General features: G+C 45.2%; 1 protein-coding gene across 1 annotated transcript in view; it reads right to left on the minus strand.

Annotated features, from left to right (window-relative positions):
• The window catches only part of wnt9a (wingless-type MMTV integration site family, member 9A), a 74,828-nt gene that overhangs the window by 19,937 nt on the left and 41,600 nt on the right, over nucleotides 1-13,291 (minus strand). The gene's annotated exons all lie outside the window — the stretch shown is intronic.

The raw sequence follows: 13,291 nt of genomic DNA on the forward strand, positions 1-13,291 counted from the left end.
AGCCGGGAATTGAACCCGGATCCCTGCCTCTGCGAGGCAGCGGTGCCAACCACTGCGAGGCAGCGGTGCCAACCACTGCGAGGCAGCGGTGCCAACCACTGCGAGGCAGCGGTGCCAACCACTGCGAGGCAGCGGTGCCAACCACTGCGAGGCAGCGGTGCCAACCACTGCGAGGCAGCGGTGCCAACCACTGCGAGGCAGCGGTGCCAACCACTGCGAGGCAGCGGTGCCAACCACTGCGAGGCAGCGGTGCCAACCACTGCGAGGCAGCGGTGCCAACCACAATTACCACATTAAACAATGAGCGTTTCCTTTCATGGAGCCAAATCGAGACTCAAAGCACAGCACTGTTGCTTCATTAAGCAATTAGGCCAACGCATTGGCCCTGCTTTTCCAACGGGATGAGATGACAAATGGGTTCAGAGGCTTGTGTAGCGCTAGTTTAAAACAAAATGCCAATGTAATTTCTCTATTCATTGTTTGAAAAGGAGAAGTCATTTAATATCAAGAAACTGATACTTTTATCTTAATAGTGGACAAAGGGAGGTCACAGAGGCGCACTGGAAGTGTTTATTAATATCAGTCACTATTTCAAGAAAAAGCAAATCTTATTGCATTGAAGAATAACATCCACCACTGCCCCGACCAAACAGGTGAGGACATTATTCCCACACATGGAGAAAGACTTGTGATGTAAAAAAAATAAATCGATGGGTTGTCTGGAGGACTCCAACTATGAGCAATAGAACGACAGCTTGCATTTATATATTACTTTTAAAGCAATGAAAATATCTCAAAGAACTTCACATGAGCATTATCAGACATAAAGTGAACCCAGTCAAAGAAGCAGAAGCTAAATGAGACAAGCTTTAAGGAACATCTTAAATGAGGTGAAGATGGGAAGAGGTTTGGGGACCAAATTCCAGAGCTTACAGCCGAGCCAATGAAGGAGTAAAGGAAGTGATGCTTGCCCAAAAAAGGCCAGAATTGGAAGAACCCAGAGTTTTTGAAGGGCTGCAGGGCCAGAGGAGATTATAGGGATAGGAAGGAAAGCAACCAAGGAGGGACCTAAACCAAGCATAAGCGCTGAAAACCTCCATCTTTGCTCACGGCTGGGATTCTTCAGTGCCGCAGAAAGTGGATAGAGTTTTGGTTGGAATTCCAAATTCTCCATACACACTTGCAGCAGGGTGGCCACAGTGAGATCGGAGCATCCCGCCCAAGGATTTCAAAATTGAGAATTTGGTGGATGAGGAAGCAATATTTATAAAGGGTGGGAGATGGGAGGGCAGCCAGGGAGATAACAAAACTAGAAAGCCAGGAAGGTGAGAGATTTAATTCCAAGTTTATGCTGAAATGACTGACGTGCACAGACAAACTCCTGAAAATGGCTCCAGTCTCCCAGACTGGAGAAGGGGAAAAATAAAATCAGCCTGGCTTACTGTTTCCGATCCAACATCCCCAGCTAGTAGGTGTGGACAGCTAATAAAAGGCAGGGTTGGGTTGGCCATGATGCCTTCCATTAGCAAATAGCCTGTTGACCCTCACTGTCTGCACTCCCACATGAAAAGCTACTGAATGAGCTAACGGTATCGGCATGAGCCAGTGCCTTAGGAGAGGAAGGAAGAAAGCTGGCTTGGCTGACAGACAGAAAGGTGGGTCATAGGCCCTTGTCCAAAATTCCCAGAACACAGGTCCATGAAATGCCCCACACTGAGTTGCTGAGTGCAAGCACGTCACTGATGGGAAGGGGAGGGGTGCAGAATACTTCTTATAATGAGAAACAGGAAAATGTCTGATTGTTAGCAATCATTTAAAAACATTAAATTCCTCCAGCTAGTTAGCCGATTCTTAATGACGAAGAAAAATGAGAATTCTTTCATTCAAAGACAGATCTCACTCCCCAACTGTACTGCAAAAAGGAGAGTGTAGATCTCTCCTCAGCACCTCAAACTTAGTGCAACTCTTTTCACACCTCTGGCCTCCAACATCAAGGCTATAACCAAGGAGTTCCTTCCTATGGGGCCTGGGATTGGTGTGCCTACTCAGCCTCTCAGTTGAAGTACAAGGGGTAACTCGGATTCTGCAATCTTGCTGTGGCTCTGTTTATCCTGTCTGGGCCCCAGAGAGTCTTGAGTGGGTTGTAGAATATGAAGCCCTGTTCAACATCTACTTGTCAAACAGAATATTAAATGATCAGAACTGCTTGGGAGAGCTTACTGTGTGAAAATTGGCTGCTTATTTTCAACCATTACAAGTGATTATACTTCAAAAATATTTCATTGGGATGTCCCAAAGTGCTTCACAGCCAAAGACTTAAAATGCACCATATAAATGCGCAGGGTGGGGCAGCACGGTGGCACAGTGGTTAGCCCTGCTGCCTCACAGCGCCAGGGACCTGGATTCGATTCCAGCCTTGGATTACTGGAGTTTGCACATTCTCCCCGTGTCTGCGTGGGTTTCCTCTGGGTGCTCCAGGTTTCTCCCACAGTCCAAAAGATGTGCAGGTTAAATGGTTTGGCCATGCTAAATTGTCCTAGTGTCCCAAGATGTGTTGGTTGGGACGGATTAGCAGGGTAAATACGTGGGGTTAGGGTGGGCCTGGATAAGATGGCCTATTGGAGAGTCGGTGCAGGCTCGATGGACTGAATGGCCTCTTTCTGCACTGTAGGGGTTCTACGAAGTTCTTTCAATGGAGTATGACATGAGAAATTTTAACAAAGAGATAGAGGACAATGTGTGCCTCTTCAGGTGGGGCTTGCCTGTCTGAAGGAAATGAAACCAGTTTACCAGACTGATTCCTGGGATGGTGGGACAGATGCACGAGGAGAGATTGAGTCAGTTATGATTATATTTGCTGGAGTGAGGAATGAAGGGGGATCTCAGAAACCTATAAAATTCTAATAGGACTTGACAGGGTAGATGCAGGAAGGATATTCCCAATGACGTGGGGAGTCCAGAACCAGTAGTCATTGTCTAAGTATATGAGGTAAATCATTTAGGACTGAGATGAGGAGGAATTTCTTCACTCAGTGGTGAGCCTGTGGAATTCACTACCACAGAAAGAAGTTGAGGCTAAATTAATGTCGGTTTTCAAAAAGGAGTTAGATATAGCTCTTGAGGCGAAAGGGGTCAAAGGAGGTGGGATGAAAGCGAGAACAGGTCATGGAGTTGGATGATCAGCCATTATCGTAATGAATGGTGGAGCAGGCTTGAAAGGCCTACTCCCAATCCTATTCTCTATGTTTCTACATTTCTATATTATCCAGCTGTGGATCTTGTATTAGCATCATGGACGCCCCCAAATCAGTTAAATAGCTGGCAGATATAAGTCTCCAATCCAGTGCAGAACATACATCTCACTCCCAACCTTATCTAATCACAATGACAATCTCTGGCCCAGACCAGCATTCTTCCAGCCCAAACCAGACTGTTTAAAGCTAATGTTATCCGAGGTGCTTCTAGTAAGTGGAAATGGAGTTGCTAGGCAACCCATATGAGACTGGGCTGCATTAGGATCCTGGCATCAGAGATGGAAGATTTGTAACCCATTGCATGTTGAATTGCACTTTGACCTTCTGATGGAGTGTTTATACACTGGCAGCACATGTTAAGAATTTGGGGATGTGTAACTGAATTTCTGATGATGTTCAGTCAATGCTCTGAATCAGTGCGGAAAATAATATTTTTATTGCATTATCCTTTCAAACATAGGTTCTGGGTTGAAACCCAACCAGATGAACATACAAGACTGGAAGAAATATTTTCTGGCTCATCCCCAAGGTCAAACACTACTTCGGTCTAAGATGTGTTGGCTAGGAGGGATGAGCGAGGTAAATACGTGGGGTTGTGGTGATAGGATAGGCCTGAATTTGCGATCCCAGATCAGGTACGCAAGCAGACCCAGGAAGAAGAGACCAGGTATTTTCAACCTTCAATGTTTGGGGGTCAGGTCGAGAGTGGGCTAGATTAGAAATTGGGCCCACTGCCTCTGGAATGAGTGTAGAGGGTGGCCTCTAGCCGGAAGGCCTGCCTGTGCTCAGGCACTTCTGCTGAACTTATTTAAAACAATGAATGAAACATAAAACATCCCTCAAGCCCTCCTCATACACACCCAATGCCCCATCCATGCCAACCCATTGGGCAGAATTTTCCTGTCCCTCCTGCCACGGGAATCGTAGCAGACAGGACAGGACCATGCGAAGGTCCGTTGACCTCGGATGGGATTTTCCGGCCTTGGGGAGTGCGCGACTGGAAAATCCCTCCCATCCTGTCTACTGACCCCTGTGGCCACTCCTACCTTTTCAAACCTGGACCAAAGTATGCATTTCTATCCACCTCATTAGCCCCTAAGCCATCCTATGTCCCTCATTCCACAATGCCAGCCAATGCCCCCACTCACCCCCATGGCCTTTTTATAGGTCCCTCATAGGGTTCATATCTGCAGATTAAATAGAATTTCCTCGATTTTTTCCCTACCTTTTGCTGTCAAACAAAATTACTACAAGTTCTTAAAGTTAGGGAATGCCGGATTGTGTGGGAGGGAAGTCTATGATCAAGTGGACAAAGGCTCAGTAAAGTCAACAAGCCTTTGCTCAATCCAGATGTTAGAGTAGATTTTTAACTTGGCTCAAAACTGGCACGATGGATCAGGACCAGTTATAGAAGCCACTAAGTGTTTACTTCATGGTGGCAGGTTTTATAACAGAGAGACACGTCAGCTTTACACTCAGACAACAAACTGAACGTCTACCCAGCTATTTCGCAGCACAATATCTATCCAGTCCCCTCTTGAACTTGTCAGTTTATAATCTGACAGTTAAAACTAAGCTGGTTAAAAATTACTCCAGAGAAAAAAAAATTTAGACTGAGAAAGATTTGGATTTATATAAGCACATTATCATACCGCAGAAAATGCTTCACAACCAAGAATGTGCAAGTTACGAGGCTGGGAATTTCCTTTTGAGCGGATTGCATTTACCATTCTGCTGTACTTCCAGTGCAGGTACTGTAGCAGAACAGCAACAGATTCTCAGCCTACATCAAAGGCAGCCGGACAACTTTCACACAGCAATGCCCATAGACAAAAGGCAAGGAAATAGCTTGTTAGTCTGTTCTTGGCCAATGTACTAAGCAAACTTCCTATTCGGGCTGCCAGTCATTGGATCAGTCACATGTACCCAAGCAGCAAGGCCATTCAAGAGAGTGAATTATTCCACCCCCCCGCCACACACACACACACGCACACACGCACGCAGATAGAAATTCTAAGGATAGCACCTCTGACAATGCCATGCTCCTTCACTACTATATTAATGTGGAGCCTTGGATCACATGCCAAGGTCCTGGAGTAAAATTGAACTCGCAACCTTCAAAACGCAGACTGAAATTCTTTGGAAAGATAGACCTGACACAGCTAAATAGATGGTGGTGCAGACTCAATGGGCTGACTCCTATTCCAAATGACACTATCTGCCCCACCCTCTCCGTCTCCCTTCCTGTGCGCCACAGCTAAGATTTCTGGAATATATTACCATTTATCAGCTCATAATAAGAAAAAAACAATTACATGTCTCAAGTTTTATTGGAATCAGATGTGCTCTTTAAAAATGTAAAGGAATTTTTAAAAAAGAGATTTAAAAAAAAATGTAAACATCACAAGGCAAATTTCTGGAATAACTGAAGACCACAGATCAGAACCAGCCTCTCTGAAAAATAGCCAAAAAAAGAGACTTCAGAACTATTGCCAGTTAAGAAAAGGTATCAGAGATCAAAAGAATGTTCTAACACAGAGTAAAGGCCATTCAGCCCATTGAGCCAGTGTGTTGCTTTTGCCTTTCAGCTACCTGCTCTCTCTCATGCAGTTTCTCACTACTGAATCTCCTGGGAATTGTTCAGGATAATCCAAATAATGGCTGGAACTTTCCGATTGTTCACGTTGGTGGGATTTTCTGGCAGCGAGGGACACATTTAATGAAAATTCCTATTGATAACGGCGAGACCAGAAAATCCCACCCTCGGTCAATGGCAGGCGAAACATGTGATGGGTTACACGAAAGATCCCACCCATTCTGTTGTTTTATAAAGTTAGGACTGTTAAGCCATATAGAGCATGCTATTTTCTTTATCCATTTACAGGATGAGTCTGTCGTTGGCAAGACTAGAACTGACTGCCAATCCTAAACTGCACTCGAAAAGCAGCTGCTACAGTTTGTGTCATGCAAGTCCTCCCATAGTTCAGTTAGGGAGGGAGTTCTAGAAATTTGACCCAACAGCAATGAGGGAACAATGATATATTTCCAACGCTTCTGCAGTGTTATTCTGGAGACGGAGATGATTGATCTCCAACCACAACCACCTTCTTTTGTGCTGGATATGACTCCAGCCAGTGGAGTTTCCTCCGATTCTCTGACTCCAATTTAACCAGCAGCCTTTAATGTCACGCTAAAGTCAAATGGCACATCAAAGGCAGTCGCTCTCACCTTCACCTGTGGAATACAGCTCAGTCAATGAGAATTGGAGTAAACTCCGCTGGCTGGAGTCATACCCAGCACAAATGAAAACGGTCGTGGTGAGGTGACAGATGAGGATGGAATTCAAACTGAGCATTAGTGACTAGTGAATAAGTGCGACTCAAATCGCACTGTTGTTGACACCTTCCATTGTTTTGCTGCTGACCAAGAGTAGAGTAGTGAGATGGCACGATAACTGACTGGATGTCATTTGTCCTGCTTTTGGTGGACAAGGTACACCTGGGCAATATTCCACTTTGTCAAGATAAAGGTTAGTGTTGTAGCTGTACTGAACAGTCTCTCCAAGGCTATGTAGTGTAACAGTCCTTTCCTAAGGCAGCACATTATCTGGATTATTCTGAGTGACGCAGTGGTTAGCACTTGCTGCCTCACAGCACCAGAGACTTAGGTTCAATTCTGGCCTCAAGTGAGTGTGTGTAGAGTTTACACATTCTCCCCATATCTGCGTGGGTTTCCTCCCACACTCCCAAAGATGTGCAGATTAGATTGACTGGCTATGCTAAATTGTCCCTTGGAGTCAGGGGGATTAGCAGGGTAAATACGGGAGGCTGTCAGTGCAGGCTCAATGGCCTCCTTCTGCACTGTAGAGATTCTATGACGCCACAGGAGATTTGATAGTGAGAAGCTGTGTGATATGGAACAGGTTGCTCGTGGAGTAAAACAACAAAGGCTGGATGAAAAGTATTTCTCAGTGGTGATGTCTGCTCTGGAGCAGAAGCCTTACTCATTGTAATCGAAAGTTGTGGCATTTACTGCCTCAGTATTTTGTTTTCCCATTCATTCACAGAATGTGGACATCGCTGGCATAAATCATAGAAACCCTACAGTGCAGGAAGAGGCCATTCGGCCCATCGAGTCTGCACCGACCACAATCCCACCCAGGCCCTACCCCCATATCCCTACTTATTTTACCCACTAATCCCTCTAACCTATGCATCTCAGGACACTAAGGGGCAATTTTAGCATGGCCAATCAACCTAACCCGCACATCTTTGGACTGTGGGAGGAAACCGGAGCACCCGGAGGAAACCCACGCAGACACGAGGAGAATATGCAAACTCCACACAGATAGTGACCCAAGCCGGGAATCGAACCCAGGTCCCTGGAGCCGTGAAGCAGCAGTGCTAACCACTGTGCTACCGTGCCGCCCAGCAAATACCCATTTGCTGTTTTCAGTGTGCTCAGCCATTTCTTGATATCACATGGAGTGAATAGAATTGGTTGAAGGCTGGATTCTATCATGCTAGGACTACATGAGGGGAAGAGGTGGATCATCCACCTGGCACCGAAGGCTGCAGACAGGTGTCTTTTGCATTGATGGACACTACCATCACTGAGGATGGGGATGTTCATGGAGCTTCCTCCTCTGGCTATTTTTGTTTAATTGTGCACCCCTATTCATGTCTGGATATGGCAGAACTGCAGAGCTTTGATCTGATCTGTTGGTTTCAGAATTTTAGTTCTGTCTGTAGTATGTTGCTTCTGCTGTTTAGCCGACATATAGTTTGGCACTACATTTTTAGGTTTTTCTTGGTTTTAAAGTTTATTTATTGGTGTCATAAGTAGGCTTGCATTAACGCTGCAATGAAGTTACTGTGAAAATCCCCTAGTCGCCACACTCCGGCGCCTGTTCAGGTACACAGAGGGAGAATTTAGCATGGCCAATGCACCTAACCAGCACGTCTTTCGGACTGTGGGAGGAAACCAGAGCACCCAGAGGAAACCCATGCAGACACGGGGAGAACATACAAACTCCTCTCAGACAGTGACCCAAGCAGGGAATTGAACCTGGTCCCTGGCGCTGTGAGGCAGCAGTGCCAACCACTGTGCTGCCACAACAGGTGCTTAAAAAGGTACCCTTTTCTTTACATCTTTGAGCCAGGGTTGGTCCTCTGGGCTTGATGGAAACGTGAGGGCTATGTCAAGTCATGGAGGTTACAGATTGTGGCCAGCAGCACCTAATAATTGCCCAGTTTTGAGCTGGTGAATCTGTTCTGAATCTATCACATTTGAAACAGTGGTAGCGCCATACAACACGGAGGGAATCCTCCATGTAAAGATAGGATTTCATCCCCACAAGGATTATGTGGTGTCATTGCTACTGTGGACAGATGCATCTGCACAGGTAGATTGGCAAGCATAAAATTAGGTATGTTCTTTATTGTGTTAGTTTCCCTCTCACCCAGTCTGACAGATATGTCCTCAAGACTCAGCCAGATTGGTCAGTAGTGTTGATGAACCACTCTTACTGATGGACATGGAAATCCCCACTCAGTACATTCAATGACCTTGCTGTCCTCAGTGCTTCTTCCAAATGTTGTTCAACAAGGAGGCCTAATCAGGTGGCAATCAGGTTTCCTTGTCCATGGCTAACTTAACGCCATGATACTTCATAGGGCCCAATGTCAATAGCCAGGGTGACTAACTCCCACCACCCAACCTGGGGATGGCGATGGAGAAGTCTGACATTAGTGAAAAGCTTTGACTGAGTATGATTATGTAAATCTGTTGCTTGGTTAGACTGCGGGAAATTTTGGCACAAGTCTGGTGCCTAGCTTCACGTCAAGTGGCCCATCTAGTTTAATTATTGTTTTAGTACCTCGGAGTGCACTAGCTTGCTGGGCCATTTCAGACAGCAGACAACCACATTGCTTTGATTTGGAGTCACGTGTTGGCATCAGTGAACCAGGTGGGTTTTTATGACAACCCAGTAGTTTTATAATCCCCAATTTCTGGTACTAGCTTTTCATTCTGCTTCAATGCGTAACCAGGTCTGTTACTGTTTAGACCACAACATCTAATTGATTTCAATAGATACAACTGGATATCATTTAGAGGGAAATTTGAAAATCAGAACGATTGTACATCCCAACTCCTGGCCAGGCAATCCAGCATTGAATAGATAACATTCTTATTCATTTTTCTTGCTATACCTATGACACGTTGAAGTGTACTATAACATAGGAATTGCCAGACAAAAAAAATCTAGTGCACCTACTTTGCATGATACACTGATAATGGAGTTCTTTACCAATTTTGATCAGCTAATCTACAACTCAAATGCTATCAATAGTCTAGCAAATTGGTAGTAATCTGAACAGTTTGTCTTTCAACCTGCTTTAGTCTGGTCAGGAGTAGCGGATCATTAGCCTAGAAATGGGATCATACCCAAATGAGAGCAGAAGCTGGGTGCAATACCCATTGCATGTGCTTAATGAAGCAATGTGGCAGGATCTCAGAAATGTGCTGTGTTGGACTCATTTGTTTGTTACTGATGAGCTGTAGGCACCAGTCAGGGCTTCAGATAAAGCTTGCCTATGACGACAAGATAGGAACAAGATCAGTTTGTTCAGACAAAGCAGAGGAATTAAGACGGGTCTGAGGGGTGGGAATGAGGAGATGCAAGCAACAAGGTGCCGACAGTTTGTGGGTTTTTAAAAAAAATGCAGGGTGGGGAGGAACCTTCTGCTTCTTTGACTCCACATTCTCAGGATGTGGGCATTGCCAGAAAGGCTGGCCTTTACTGCCCATCTCTAGCAGTCTTTGAGAAGGTGGTGGTGGGTTTACTTTGTCAGCCAATGCAGGTGGTAAAAGTGCCCCCCCAAGATGATTAGGGAGGAAGTTCTAGGATTTTGACTCAGCAACAATGAATAAACAGCAACATATGTCTAAGACAGAATTTTTTTAAAAAAGTACTTTAAAGAATAGTTCATTAGATGGAATGAAAATCTGGTGATTCTGAATGCCATGTGGAGATGCCGGCGTTGGACTGGGATAAAAACAGTAAGAAGTCTCACAACACCAGGTTAAAGTCCAACAGGTTTATTTGGTAGCAAAAGCCACTAGCTTTCGGAGCGCTGCTCCTTCATCAGGTAAGTGGGAGTTCAGTTCACAAACTGGGCATATAAAGACAAACTCAATTTACAAAATAATGGTTGGAATGAGAGTCTTTACAGGCAATCAAGTCTTAAAGGTACAGACATGTGAGTGGAGAGAGGGTTAAGCACAGGTTAAAGAGATGTGTATTGTCTCCAGCCTGGACAGTTAGTGAGATTTTGCAAGCCCAGGCAAGTCGTGGGGGTTACAGATAGTGTGACATGAACCCAAGATCCCAGTTGAGGCCATCCTCATGTGTGCAGAACCTGGCTATCAGTCTCTGCTCAGCGACTCTGCGCTGTCATGTGTCATGAAGGCCGCCTTGGAGAATGCTTACCCGAAGATGATCAGAGGCTGATTGAAGTGTTCCCCAACAGGAAGAGAACACTCTTGCCTGGTGATTGTCAAGTGGTGTTCATTCATCCGTTGTTGTAGGTCTGCATGGTCTCCCCAATGTACCATGCCTCAGGACATCCTTTCCTGCAGCGTATCAGGTAGACAACGTTGGCCAAGTTGCAAGTGTATGTACCGTGTACCTGGTGGATGGTGTTCTCATGAGATGATGGCATCCATGTCAATGATCTGGCACATCTTGCAGAGGTTGCTGTGGCAGGGTTGTGTGGTGTCGTGGTCACTGTTCTCCTGAAGACTCACATTCCAACCATTATTTTGTAAATTGAGTTTGTGTCTTTATATACCCTGTTTGTGAACAGAACTCACTTACCTGATGAAGGGGCAGTGCTCCAAAAGCCAGTGGCTTGTGCTACCAAATAAACCTGTTGGACTTTAACCTGGTGTTGAGACTTTTTACTGATTCTGAATGCAGCAGGCCTGACACATGTGGTGACTGGTATAAAGCAGTTTGGGTTCTAAAACCAGCTTTGCAGCTCTTAACATATTCGGGGGTGATAAACACATTAGATGCCCCTCCGTCGACAACAGCACCTTAACCAATGGGTCTTTCACCGTGCCTCTTCAATATTCAGGAACATTAGACCTCTGCACCCAATTTTCATCTGTCAAGCAGCATGTACCAATCATGATTCACAGGCAGCTCACCCAACATGGGGAAGATGGCACAAGATCAGCTGGCTCTGGTGTGTCAGAGGAATTAAGGATAATCTGGGGGATGGTGGCACTCGGTGTATTTGTGTAGTCCTTTTGGATTCAAGCTTGTCCACCTTAACTTTAGGGGGAGAATCCCTGCCCTTGCACAAATTACCCCCTCTCCATGTCCTGCATCAGTGTAACAGATCTCTGTTGTCTGTGTGTGTGCGCATGTGGCCTGGGTAAAAAAGGAGGAAGGTGGTGATATTGAGCTGGCTGAATGTTTGGGCAAGAAGCAGTAGAAAATGAGATAGATGACCTACATACACTTTCCACTCAGTTCCCGAGAGTTGGGGCTGTAATAGAATAACCTAGAACATTGGTCCAAATTCCTTTGAGCAGTTTGTTCCTGATGTGGGAGCTGGAACCATTCCCTTTGCTTTCCCCCCCGCCCCCTGCCGAATACACTTCTACTTTAGAATAGTCTCTTTACAAGTCCCACATTAGCATCAAAAAAATCTTAAAAGTCGTATTAGGTTCTCTCTACTACAAAGGCAAATAGCTTGGCAACTTTTGGGTTTTATTAAAGTCAGCTGCACATTGCAGAGTCCCACGGTAATATAGAAATCCAGGAGTGGCCATGCACCCACTGTTCAGAGATGGAGTTAAGCATTCCAGAAAATCTTCCTAGAAAGCATTTGGCAATTTGTTTTGTTTGATGTGATGGCCCAACTCAACTCATGGACGTAGATGCCCATTGCTTACGCATAATATCAGCGTAAAAAGCAGTTGGTGTGCAACTCATCACCTTTTGCACAACGGTTAACAAGACCGTTTTATTCTTCTGGCACATAAACATGACAGGAAAAATAAATCCTGCTCCGATGATAGTGTCCTTTAACTGGCCTGGATATTGGGTCATAATCCAGTCAAATCAGAAGCAAACAGGAAGGGGCCGAGTGGGTAGTACTCTTGCCCCAGTTCGAGCCACACACAGAGCACAGAATCCAGGCTGGCACTTCAGTGCAGTTGTGAGGGGGCTTTAAAGTTGGAGGTGCTGAATGAGGCATTACATAGATCTACAAAATCCCACAAGACCATTTGACAAAAGAACAGAGAGTTCTTCTACTGTCTCAGCCAATGTTCCTCCCTCAAGCAAAGTACAGACAGATTCCTTCGCCATTTGTCGGATTACTGTTTGTGGGATATTGAACAATTCATTTGTTATCTACATGGCGCTTCAAAAGGAATGCAATAATTCTTATTATTCTTTGAGAGGTGTTCATTTACTTCCCATCTCAATGCCAAAAGCTTGTAGTGGTCCTCATTCTGGAGCTGCTGAAATTTAGTGGTTTGTGTTACTATTTGCCCGAATTCATTCACTTATCCTTTGTTATTACTTTTTTTACATTTTAGGACTGTTTGTTTCCATGACATTTTGGGAAGATTAGCATTCATCTTAAACATCAGAAATGTTAGAATGGGCAGTGTTCTGGGAGTTTCTCTGGACTGGAACAGTCAGAGGCAGGGTGTCTGCACAAGCTCACCAGTTAAGTGATGCCACAGACCTCACCAGAGGTACTTAAGCAAGTCCAGGAAGATGTGCCTTCACTTCACCAGAAGAGTCCTTTACCAGCTCTGGAAAGGGTCCTGGAATTACATGCCATTTCACTAAGGAAGCAGAAAAACATTCCTGGGAAGATTGATTGGTTGAAAGGAATATCGGAACAGCAACATGTCATTTATCCCCTCAAGCCTGAAACACCAACCCAGTTGATGTCCTCAAGTCCTGGAGTTGAGCAACTCGATGGTGAGAATGCCTACGAACTGATCCA

The sequence above is a fragment of the Mustelus asterias genome, chromosome 7, assembly GCF_964213995.1.
Source record: "Mustelus asterias chromosome 7, sMusAst1.hap1.1, whole genome shotgun sequence".
Lineage (NCBI taxonomy): Eukaryota > Metazoa > Chordata > Chondrichthyes > Carcharhiniformes > Triakidae > Mustelus > Mustelus asterias.